We start from the raw sequence: 12,812 nt of genomic DNA, 5'->3' as shown, positions 1-12,812 counted from the left end.
TCCGCATGGTGAAACTTTTAATTTTAATCCAAGGGTAACAGATCAGGAAGTAGTTGCTGATTCGTCAGCTATCAACGCAGCGTAGTCATTGATTGGATAGAATATCAGTCGATAACTACAGTGACAAAACCAAATAAATATTGCAGAAAACGTGCTCCCATAAATACATAAAAACGAATTTATAATCTTTAACCCTGTAAGACCCCAATATATATATATATTTTATTTTTATTAAAATGTGTAATTCAGATGTTGTTGTAGGAGTCCTCTGATTCAGATAATGAAGGATTTATTAAATAAAAATATATTTGTAGGTTTTTAGGGAAAGGTAATATTGTAACGTTGGGCCTAGTTGGGAGCATAATTTCGGCATTTGCAATCAAACTGTCAGAACAAATACACAGAACAACTAAAGGTTCATTTTGAGTGTGGATTGCTTATGTAGCACTATAACAGTACATTTCATTAATAATAATCACCCAACAGTCCTATTTTTATGAATCAGAATTTATTACAAAAATATAAAAACTGGATAAAATATTATATACAAAACAGAATGAAAACTTTGTCAAAGAACCAGTGTCCAGTGTTCACTTGCCATGATAGTCCCAAAAGCAGTTCCTTTCCTCTGAAAAGCAGAGATGGAGATTTCACTTCCTGCAGAACGTATTAGAATATCCTTTTTTGCAGTGTCTGCAGCGTCCTCTTGTTGTCTTCACCGGGAAATGTGCGACCATGTCCCAGCGCACATCCGTTGGTGGTTCACATGCCCTCTTGGCTGGGACCCCATTAGGTGGACCCCCATAAGCTGAGGATGGTCTCTTCTGAGCAGTCACATGTCTCTGAGGTGTCACTGTTATGGACGTCAAAGGACTCCCACTGGCTGAAGATGGCCGCCCTCTCCTTGGTGTGTTGACAGCTGTGTTTGTCAGGATGAGAGAGGATGCTAGTTGCGCCTGAAACAGTCTCTTCAACCTCTTTTTCTAGGGAATATTGAGAGCTTTTCCCCTTTGTAGAGGAGCCAGGCATTGAACACAGCAAGGCTAATGGTGTGCCAGAAGATGTAACTGTACCAGCGGCACGATTTCATGGGGAACTAGTATTTGGCTGCAAATGAGTCCAGCAAATCCACACCGCCCATGTATTTGTTGTAAGCACCCACTATGTAAGGTCTCTCAACTTCAGTGTAGGATTTGGTGGCTTTGTTCCAGCATTGAAACTTTTGCACAGGTTCAATGCCAGCAAAGGATGACACAAGTGTGACTGCCCTGTTGTCATACCATTTGACAGCACAGATGTTGTGGTTTGCCTCCACTCTGATATCAAAGCATCCTCTTCCCTTTTTCTTCAAGATCTTCTCATCTTCAAGGTTACAGTTGGGTAAGCGCACATGCCTGGCTGTTCCCACATAATGAATTCCATGAGCAAGGAGCTGAACTACTAATGAGACACAGGTGCAGTAGTTGTCTGTAGACCTTGTAGTTCTGACCTTCTGGAAGCATGGAGGCAAGCTTCATCACAACGTCACCTGACATTTCAAGTTCAGATTTGGCTTGTTTTCCATTGACACTGCCTTGATACACGTCAAAGTCACAGAGCATGTCAGAGATGGCAGTTCTTATCCACAATTTGAAGCCCCAGTATATGCAAGGTTTTCATTTCAATTCCACTGAATTTCCCCTTGAATGGAATCATCATCTCATCCACAGAGTTGTGCTCTTCGGGTACCACCTGCAGGCATTTCTCTCTGAATGAATCAAGCCATGGTCAGAGTTTCCACAGTTTGTCTTTCTTCATGCTCTCTGGCATTGTCAAGTTGTTGACAAAATGTAATGATGTCAGCAGAGATTGGAATCTGTGGCGTGACATCACATCAGAAACAGGAGTGTACCGCGTGTCTGACTACCAATACATACGGACACCAGGCATTTGCATCAGGCCCATCTTCAGGTACATGCCAATCATCTGTTCAACTTCCTTGGTGTTCGTGTTTATAGTTGTTCCAGTCTTTTGAAAGCTGTACTGATTCACCTGTTCTGTCAGAGCCTGAATCATGCCTTCTGGCACAAACATCTGGAAGTACTCCAGTGGTGTGTGGAGGGAAACATCACTGGTCTGGTACGAACCAGAGAAATCAATATTAGGACTGATGAAATCCTTTTTCAGATATCGATACCGGTCCCGGGGCATAGTCTGTTTAGTTGGTTGGTTTGGTTTGGTTGGCTCGATTTCCTCCTCATCATCATCGTCTCTGATTCTCTTTGTCCACTTCCTCGACATTTTCAACCACCTCTTCATCACTTGAATCACTGGCGTATGATTCAATGTCAACACCACTCTCTCCGTTTTGGATAGCATCAATGGCATCTTGCACAGTGCAGTACACAACTCTCCTTGCTGGTGTCATTCTGAAATGGAAATAATAGTTAGAGTATGTTCAAATATAACAAATTCCAATGCAAATGAGTCCTATTTATGCAATACATTCCACTGAAGTCACACAGTACTGTCTGGCTAGCCTTATGTGCTCTCTACTTAACAATCTAAAAGGAATATACAAACCCCCGGACCTCATAAATCCACACTTTCCAGAACATTAACACCTGTCCCTGAACAATGCACCAAACATGCAACCCCCACATTCCAAAACATTTGCACTTGTCCCTGAACAACCATTTTCTGTATCTGCCTTGTGCAACAAGCAGATATTTGGGCAAACAAACAAAGTCCAGATAAAAAACTGTTAACTATATTTGACTGCTAACAGAAATAACATTGATTTAGAATTATTCAAATCTGGTCTAAACTGAAAATTATTGCAAATAACACATTTATAAAGAGTGAATCATCAAATACATTGTATTTCTGTACATATTTATCCTATATGTGATAGTGTAATGTCTCCATGCAGTGTGCAAGGTGAAAAAGTGCTATTTTGACTACCATTTTCACCCAATGTTGTAAAGTTACAACAAAGACATAACAAGCTAAAAATCTAATTTGATGCATGCAATCCACAATAGAACATGTAGCTCATGTAAATACAAACAATCACAAAAAAAAAAAAAACTGAGATTTTACTTACTTCAATGTTGATATATCCAGTCGAATGAAACAAGGCGATGCACTTTCAGGAAAGTTTGCAGGTGAAATGAGTTCAAGGCCTTATGGCCAGACCTATTTACACATTTACTATCCAATGGCATTGTGATGCAAGACAATAGGACCCATTGGCTATGTAAATGTGGTCGTTAAAAAAAAACATTTGCAAATGTGTTTTTGGAGAGCTAAAATTGATGTTGTGATTTTACAACAATGGATCTTACAGGGTTAAGCCTGGATGAAAGAACAAGTGACACATCTGTATATAACTCCGGTCTTTTAATGACACAACCACACTGCGATAACTCTATAAATAAATTGAGGAGCCCCCATAATATGCTATTCTACGTTTTTTGTTGACACAAGACAAACATATATGCATCGTTAAATGAATATTCTGGGCTCAGTACAGGTTAATTATATTATAACTAATTAGTATAATTAGTTTACTGTATAATGTTGATACCCATAAAAAATCATGTCAACTCAATGAAAATCGAGGTTACAGTGAGGCACTTACAATGGAAGTGAATGGCGGCAATTTTTGGAGGGTTCAAAAGGCAGAAATTTGAAACTTTTAATTTTATAAAAGCACTTACATTAATTCTCAAGATGAAATTGTATATTATTTGAGCTGTAAAGTTGTTTAAAGTGTCATTTTTACAGTCATTTTAGGGGTTGTTTAACGTGACATCATCATGGCAACAAAGTTGTAAAATTGGCTATAACTTTACACAGAATAGGTTAATAGGAGATTTTATTACACTAAAATAATTTTAACATGCATATTGTTTACGTAATGTGGCTATACTTTTGAAACAGTGCCTATTTTTTATATTTACAGACTGGTCCCATTCACTTCCATTGTAAGTGCCCCACTGGAATCCATTTCAGTTTTTGGGCAAGTCAAAATAAATTTTTGTGGTGATCAATATTATGCCACAAATACTGTCGATTGAGCTTAACTTGTATTGAACCCAGAATAGTCCTTTAATTAAGCATTTGATCAGTAATGACTGAAACCCATTCATCCTCTTTGAAAAATCGTAAAAAACATAATTTGGACTCTGATTGTTTTTCAATAAAGACTAAGTAAAAAATGAGACCTCATAAAGCAAAACCTCTCTCTTTTGTATCTTTTATCTTTATATGTGAAATATATCATAACTTTACTGAAAATAATTGTCAATAAAAACATGATCTCATATCATAGCTCTTTATAAAAATCTAACAGATAGCTTGCACATCACATTTTAAAGTAGTGCCTCTAAAAGTGCAAGTCCAATACATACGAACAAAATAGGAGGAACAGAAAAAAGAAAACTAAGATAAAAAAGAACAGAAACCTTGCAAAGCTTATGTCAGCCAGCTATACACGAGAGCACCACAGATGATAGCGAGAATTGTGCAGCACAGCATGATCATCATCTTCTTCTACAGAGGTGTAAGGGAGAGCCAGGAAACCATGGCAATAACAGTTGAGGAGAGCAAGAGGAATACAAAGTGAATGAGAGATTTGAAAGTTGAAGAGAACAGATGTAGAAGAGGTGTTAAATTCATGTGCAAGAGACAGAGGACATCCATGCAAGAAAAAAAAATGAAGAGAGAAGAAAAACAGATTAAACCCAGTGGAAAAAATAAACTGAAATGGAAATTAAATTCTTTTGAGCATGGTAGCATTGGAAGTCTGCATTTTGTCATTTTATATACATAAGTGAAATTGTAACTGGCATTGGAATTTGACACTTCAATTCACTGCATAGTACCTATAGCTCTAAAGTTACTGTACAAACTGACAAAATTGGCTCTTTAGTGAAAAAAGTTTCCCAACCCCTGCTCTAGAGCTTACTCAGAATGGTCCCAAAAACCAAAACATCCAGTGAGTGGCAGTTCTGCGGACAGAAACTTCTTGTTGATGAGAGAGGTCAACGGAGAATGCCCAGACTGGTTCAAGTTGACAGAAAGTCTATGGTAACTCAGATAACCACTCTGTACAATTGTAGTGAGCAGAATTGCATCTCAGAATGCACAACATGTCGAACCTTGTGGTGGATGGGCTACAGCAGCAGGCGACCACGTCGGGCAATTTATTAGGACCATAGTGTTCCTAATAAAGTGCTCAGTGAGTGTGCTGTATATCCACATATCTTGTAATTTCCAAGTTTACCCTGCGTGCTTCCTGTTGGAACTTTGCAGCCTTCTTAGTGTCAGCCACGGCTCTTTCCACAAAGCCCACCGTTTGGTCCATGTTGCTCTCAATCCTGTCTATCATGCTTCCCTGTTGACAGAATAAACTGCATATAAAATTTTGGGCATTTATAAAATGTGGTTTACAATGTTCTGCCAAAGAGGGACAGCAACAGCAGTAATAGTACAGTCTAGAAAGTTGGCCTAAATCCTACCTTTACTCTCTCTTAGCAAGAATGGCTTGCTACAAAGTAGGAGATGGACATAGTGGGAGTACAAAAACAATTGATTTGTGGCCATTTTATATTGTGGGCTTGTGGAAGTGACAGGGATTGCTGGGTTACTTGAGATTTCTTTATCAGCACATCTGCTGAAACTCTTTCCTCAGTATTGGATGTCAAACTCTGCTCAATGCCTGTTGACAACATTGGTTTACAATTACTATTTTAGCTCAGAATTTCTGAATATAATATATGAACACATTTAATCATCTAGTGACATAATAATTTAGTGGCATCAATAGGATCATACAGTTAAAGGATTCATACAGTTAAAGGATTAATTTCCATAGACAATAAAAAAAAAAAAAGAGCAGAAAACTGACTTTTGAGTTTATTGCGAGCATTGTTGGCCAGTTTCTTTATCTCATTGGTGACTGCCTCCAATTCATCCTGTGTCTCTGGGTTGGGAAATGATATAAGAGGTAAGAGAAGAAAAGAGAGAATTACAGGCAAATGTATAGAAACAGACCTAAACTCAATCATGGGGTGAGAACAGCATAGTACACATAAGTATATTTTAGATATGTATGTGGTATTATGCATATTTGTGACATTACAGAAAAATAAAGATACATTTAGATAGATATAAACAAGATAGAAGCTAGATAGAAACAAGCAAGAGCAAGGTCAAGGTAAATGGATGGGTGATTTAAACATAAAGGGTGATAAGACTTACTTTGGTCTGATGTAGGTGCAGAGAGGATGACAGAGGATGTCGCGTTATCTCAACCACTTTCTCGTCAATCTGGTCTGGATCGGATTTCTTCAATCTGTAGAACATACACAAAATGAGTCAGTTGTGACATTCAGTAATGCGATGTCCAGATTATTTCAGATAAAATGTAGTTGATTTGCAGATACCTGTGTAAAAAACTCATCCATAAATTCCTTATTTTCCATGGGAACTTCCACATCATCAGGGAATTGATCCGACTTCTGTTAGGATTTACAAACATTTGAGTATGATTTTTCACATCACTCTGCCAGCAAACCTAAAGCTTCTACCAATGTATGATCAACATGATCCATATTGACGCTTATCTTCAATTCTACATAAATGAAACACCTAAACTGATATGGATGTTTGCCATGTCCAGGGCAGGAAGACACAGTAGGTGACTCTCTGTCCTTTTCCTTTGGTGCTAAAATGCATTTGATAGGTTTTGCATCGGCTTTACACTCTCTTTTCTTCATGTTTAAATAAATCAGCGGCATATTATCTTATTTAGGTGTGAATTCTCTACTTTCAAGCCATTCTATAAACGTTAAGTAACAAAAGGTGGTTTCACACGGTTCCTCTGTATTTACAGGTTCCTTTTACAATGGGAGTAAGGCAGCACAGTCAGCTGAACAGATAGGGCATCAGCGTTTGCCAAGCTCATTAATGGAACATCAGCTGCATTGTCATGCATGAATGCTTATGGCACACATTGCACAAGATAAATATATATTTTCTTTTCGTGGCCGATTCCAGAATCGAACACGCTGGAGACGATGCAAAAATGTCAGATAGGAGTTGACGCTTGTCAGAAAGTCAGCATAATGGGGCCGATTATAGTGTACCATAACTCTCGGAAAACAACATGCTGATGATCATGTTACTCGCCTAGAACGGCACTCTTTTAACGGGCCCTTGTTGCCCCTTAAAAAAATAGGTGCATGACGCCCATGGTGTCAATGCATGTGCGCTTCTCTGATCTTATTGTCAGACAGGTTTTTTTCTTACATGATCTAACATTAACAATGTTCGCAGTGAAGATGTTGTTTACTCATAACGTATATGTATTTTGATAATTGTAACACATTAGCCCACCAATTATGATCCCCGAATCATCTTTCAAATTTGTATCTAGAAATGTATAGGCCTAGAATATATATAAACTTGTTACGTACACTTGTAGCCAAAAGTTTGGAATAATGTAAGATTTTACAACTGATCACAAAATATAGTCAGGACATTACTGATGTAAAAATCAGCACCATAACTATTTGAAGAAAGTCATTTTTGATCAAATCTAGACAGGCCCCATTTCCAGCAGCCATCACTCCAACACCTTATCCTTGAGTAATTATGCTAAATTGCTAATTTGGTACTAAAAAATCACTTGCCATTACATGAAGATTTCATACAAAATGTACAGTCTTCAAAGACAAACGACAACTGGCTCAAACAAGGACAGAAAGAGATGTGGAAGGCCAGATGTACAACTAAACAAGAGGATAAGTACATCAGAGCCTCTAGTTTGATAAATAGACACCTCACATGTCAGCTGACAGCTTCATTGAATTCTACCTGCTCAACACCAGTTTCACATACAACAGAAAAGAGAAGACTCAGGGGTGCAGGCCTTATGGGAAGAATTGCATAGAAAAAGACACTTTTGAAACAGAAATACAAAAAGAAAAGGTTAGAGTGGGCAAAGAAACAGACTTTGGACAACAGATAATTGGAAAAGTGTGTTATGGATCTTAAACTCATTGAGCTTTTTGGGATTAGCTAGACTGTAAGGTGCATGAGAAGTGCCCAAAAAGACAGCCACATATATGGCAAGTGCTACAGGAAGCATGAGGTGAAATGTCACCTGAGTATCTGGACAAACTGACAGCTAGAATTCCAAGGATCTGCAAAGCTGTCATTGCTGCACATGGAGGATTTTTTTATTAGAACGTTTTGAAGTAGTATAAGAAGCTCTGAAAAAAAAAAATTCAAACTTTAATAGAAATTTTTCATGTTATTAATATCCTGACTAAACATTGTGATCAGTTAAATGCCACTTTGGTGAATAAAAGTGCCAATTTCTTTCCATAAGAGCAAAATCTGTACATTATTCCAAAATTTTGGCCACCAGTGTATACAGGTGCTGGTCATATAATTAGAATATCATCAAAAAGTTGATTTATTTCAGTAATTCCATTCAAAAAGTGAAACTTGGATATTATATTCATTCCACACATATTTCAAATGTTTATTTCATTTAATTGTGATGATTAAAACTGACAACTAATGAAAATACCAAATTCAGTATCTCCGAAAATTAGAATATTACTTAAGACCAATACAAAAAAAGGATTTTTAGAAATGTTGGCCAACTGAAAAGTATGAACATGAAAAGGCGAGACGCTTCTGACGCTGTGTCTTGTTCAAGAGTGGCTTGACACAAGGAATGCGACAGCTGAAACCCATATCTTGCATACGTCTGTGCGTGGTGGTTCTTGAAGCACTGACTCCAGCTGCAGTCCACTCTTTGTGAATCTCCCCCACATTTTTTTATTGGTTTTGTTTCACAATCCTCTCCAGGGTGCAGTTATCCCTATTGCTTGTACACTTTTTTCTACCACATCTTTTCCTTCCCTTCGCCTCTCTATTAATGTGCTTGGACACAGAGCTCTGTGAACAGCCAGCCTCTTTAGCAATGACCTTTTGTGTCTTGCCCTCCTTGTGCAAGGTGTCAATGGTCGTCTTTTGGACAGCTGTCAAGTCAGCAGTCTTCCCCATGATAGTGTAGCCTACAGAACTTGACTGAGAGACCATTTAAAGGCCTTTGCAGGTGTTTTGAGTTAATTAGAAAATATTGAACCTTTTCACAATATTCTAATTTTCTGAGATAATGATTTTTGGGTTTTTCATTAGTTGTCAGTTATAATCATCAAAATTAAAAGGAATGAACACTTGAAATATATCAGTCTGTGTGGAATGAATGTATGTATACATTATCCAAGTTTCACTTTTTGAATGGAATTACTGAAATAAATCAACTTTTTGATGATATGCTAATTATATGACCAGCACCTGTATGCCCCTTAGCTGCATTTGCACCTGAGGTGTTCTGAAACACTGTTAGCTTCCTCACAGGTGTCCGGTATATGAATACGTCATACCTGAATCCCTGACCAAAAGGTTGAGCTCTGCATGGTGTTAGAAAAAATTTGAGGAAAACAACATTGCTGTGTGCAATTATGATTTTCATTGGAGTTATTTAGTGTGTTTGACATTGCGTATCGGTCATTTTTCACCTTTTAGGATTTGTGCTAGGTATTGTGCAATGTCCTGTCTCGATTTTGTGTGTTGACATCATTTTTGTCTTCCTTGCTTATAGATTTGAACATTGAGTTAGCTTCTGGCTATAGTTTTGATTGCAAGGATCATATTGCCTTGTTTGTGTTTTGTTTTTTGCATTCAAGTTTTGTCATTTTGTTTGTTGCAGTATTATTTTAGCCAGATTCATTAATAGGTACACTTTACCCTAACATTCAGCCAAAGCAGCCATCAAATTGCCACTAAGGAGGTATGTATGGGGTTAATAATCTCGTTTTTGTTTTGCCCATTACATTTATAGCACTGCTTTCAGATGTAAGATTTTATATTATATCCCCTTTTCTCCTAATTTGGATTGCCCAATTCCCACTACTTAGTAGGTCCTTGTGGTGGCCCAGTTAATCACCTCAATCCGGGTGGCTGGGGACAAGTCAATTCTGAGACAGTCAATATGCGCATCTTATCACGTGGCTTATTTTACAGGACACTGCGGAGACTCACAGCATGTGGGGGCACAATTTACCACATGCCCCATTGACAGTGAGAACCACTAATTGTGACCACGAGGAGGTTACCCAATGTGACTCTTCCCTTCCTAGCAACCGGGTCAATTTTGTTGCTTAGGAGACATGACTGGAGTCACTCAGCACACCCTGGATTCAAACTCATGACTCTAGGACAGGTAGTCAGTGTCAAAACTCGCTGAGCTACCCAGGCCCCCTCCAGATTTTATTTTTAATTATCATTCTGTTTTCTGGTATTGTAAGATATTACAACTTTATGGTTGTTTCAGACTTTATGCAGCCAGGAAAGTAATCATTTAACTTCCTGTGACCCAGCATGTGATAACATTTTTGAAAAAGATGTATATGTGTTGCATATGTAGTATATATTTAGGAATATATCATATTTAGGGATATTGTTAAATTTCGAAACCCATAAGTCCTGGTGTCCCTATATGATGTCTTATCTCTAAAAAGAAAATCACACTATTGCTTAAATGTTTATTTACAAAAAAATATTTGAAAATCAGTAATTATAATTACACATATTTTGCCCTTATATGTGGGAGCTAACTGCCCCAGAGAAAGTACAAAGTCATTTTAAATTTTGTATTAATTTATTTCCTTTAAATTTGTCATCTGCAGTCATGTCTGATATGAGAGAATGCAGTTTTTCACACTCAGGTTTCTGATAGAAGTATTTGCATGATGAAGATGAGCAGATGTACAGAAATGTACATGTGTTCAGTGTTCAGGAGCATCCCAATCCTTTAGATGAGCACATATGTGGATGTGTGTTTGCACACACAAAGCCCTCGGACAGACAGACACACGAACACACACACACACACACACACACACACACAAAATGTGTCAACTGCCCTTTTGTGCATCATCTTCCATGTACACTCTTTGAGGAATATTTCAAGATCTACATCATATTATGTTGTGTTTGTGCTCATTTGAATCTGGATAGTCTGTTGTAAATCATGTCATTGTCTATGTTATATATATGTTTCAGGAAGTAATAAAGAAAAACGTGAAAAAAAAAAAGTTTATTATACAGGTGCATCTCAAAAAATTTGTGGAAAAGTGGAACTTTCATATATTCCAGATTCATTACACATAAAGTGTCATATTTCAAGCCTTTTTTTTTGTTGTGATCTTGATTATTACAGCTTACAGCTCATGGAAAACAAAAATCCAGTATCTCAAAATATTAGAATATAGAATTTAAAAGACAGAAATGTCGACCTTCTGAAAAGTATGTTAATGTATGCACTCAATACTTGGTCAGAGCTCCTTTTTCTCGTCAGCCTGTGGTACTGCTGAGGTGTTATGGAAGCCCAGGTTTCTTTGATAGCAGCCTTCAGCTGGTCTGTATTGTTGGGTCTGGTGTCTCACATTTTCCTCTTGACAATACCCCATAGATTCACTATGGTGTTCAGGTCAGGTGAGTTGGCTGGCCAATCAACCACAGTAATACCATGATTAGCAAACCAGTAACTAGTAGTTTTGGCACTGTGGGTAGGTGCAAAGTCCAGCTGGAAAAGGAAATCAGCATCTCCATAAGCAGATGGAAGCATGAAGTGCTCTGAAATCTCCTGGTAGATGGCTACATTGACTCTTGTCTTGAGAAAACACAGTAGACCAACACCAGCAGATAACATGGCACCCCAAATCATCACTGACTGTGGAAACTTCACACTTGACTTAAAGCAACTTGGATTCTGTGCCTCTCCACTCTTCCTCCAGACTTTTGGACCTTGATTTCCAAATTAAATGTAAAATTTACTTTCATCTGAAAAGAAGACTTTGGACCACTGAGCAATAATTATTTGCAGTAATTCATGCAAAATGAGCCCCAACAAAGTATTGAGTGCATAAATTAACATACTTTTCAGAAGGTCGACATTTCTGTATTATACATTCTTTATTCTAATATATTGAGATACTGCATTTTTGATTTCCATGAGCTGTAAGCCTTAATCATCAAGATTAAAACCCCCCCAAAAAAGTCTTTAAGTATTTCACTTTATGTGTAATGAATCTAGAACATATGAAAGTTCCACTTTTTTTTTTTATAAAATTACAGATAAAAACTTTTCCACGATATTCTAATCTTTAGATGCTCCTGTATATATGTGTGCCAGTGGGAATTCCAACAATAAAATATATATATATAACACATGGCTATCTCATCTTTTTTATGTTTTAAATTTAAAGTTGTGAAATATAATTGTTGTGAAAATAAATGTATTAATTACTAATAACTGTTCTAATTTGTCTGCAAATTAAAAAGCATTATTTATGAATTGGTAGGATCAGCTACATGCATTGTACATTTCTGATTCTAAGCTTTAAAATGACATTTATTTTGATCAAGCAAGAGGTTATTCTTTTATTACATAATTATTATTTTTATTTTATTTTTTTCTGCAGGGAGTGCACCCACTAGCATGGTATAAGCTCAGTTCAATTAATTATTCAATCAATAACTTTGTTAATAGATATATTCTGAAAAAAGAAGTACAAAAACACATCATAATTACTAAAAAAGAAGTTGACAGTAAGATCTAATGCACTATCTTGGGATAACATACGCAATATAAGAGATGTAATAACAATCTTAGTGGGATGGCCATATTTGACAGGGAACACAATACACATTTGGTAATTAAGCATTTATTAAAAAACAAAAAA

The 12,812-nt window shown here is 37.1% G+C and overlaps 1 pseudogene; it reads right to left on the bottom strand.

Moving 5' to 3' along the window:
- Nucleotides 1-5,221: 5,221 nt before the first annotated feature.
- On the bottom strand, nt 5,222-9,482 carry LOC127644125 (syntaxin-1A-like; annotated as a pseudogene).
- Nucleotides 9,483-12,812: the final 3,330 nt, after the last annotated feature.

This window comes from Xyrauchen texanus, chromosome 5 (assembly GCF_025860055.1).
Source record: "Xyrauchen texanus isolate HMW12.3.18 chromosome 5, RBS_HiC_50CHRs, whole genome shotgun sequence".
In the NCBI taxonomy this organism is placed as follows: Eukaryota; Metazoa; Chordata; class Actinopteri; order Cypriniformes; family Catostomidae; genus Xyrauchen; species Xyrauchen texanus.
This window is presented reverse-complemented; position numbering and strand designations above follow the sequence as displayed.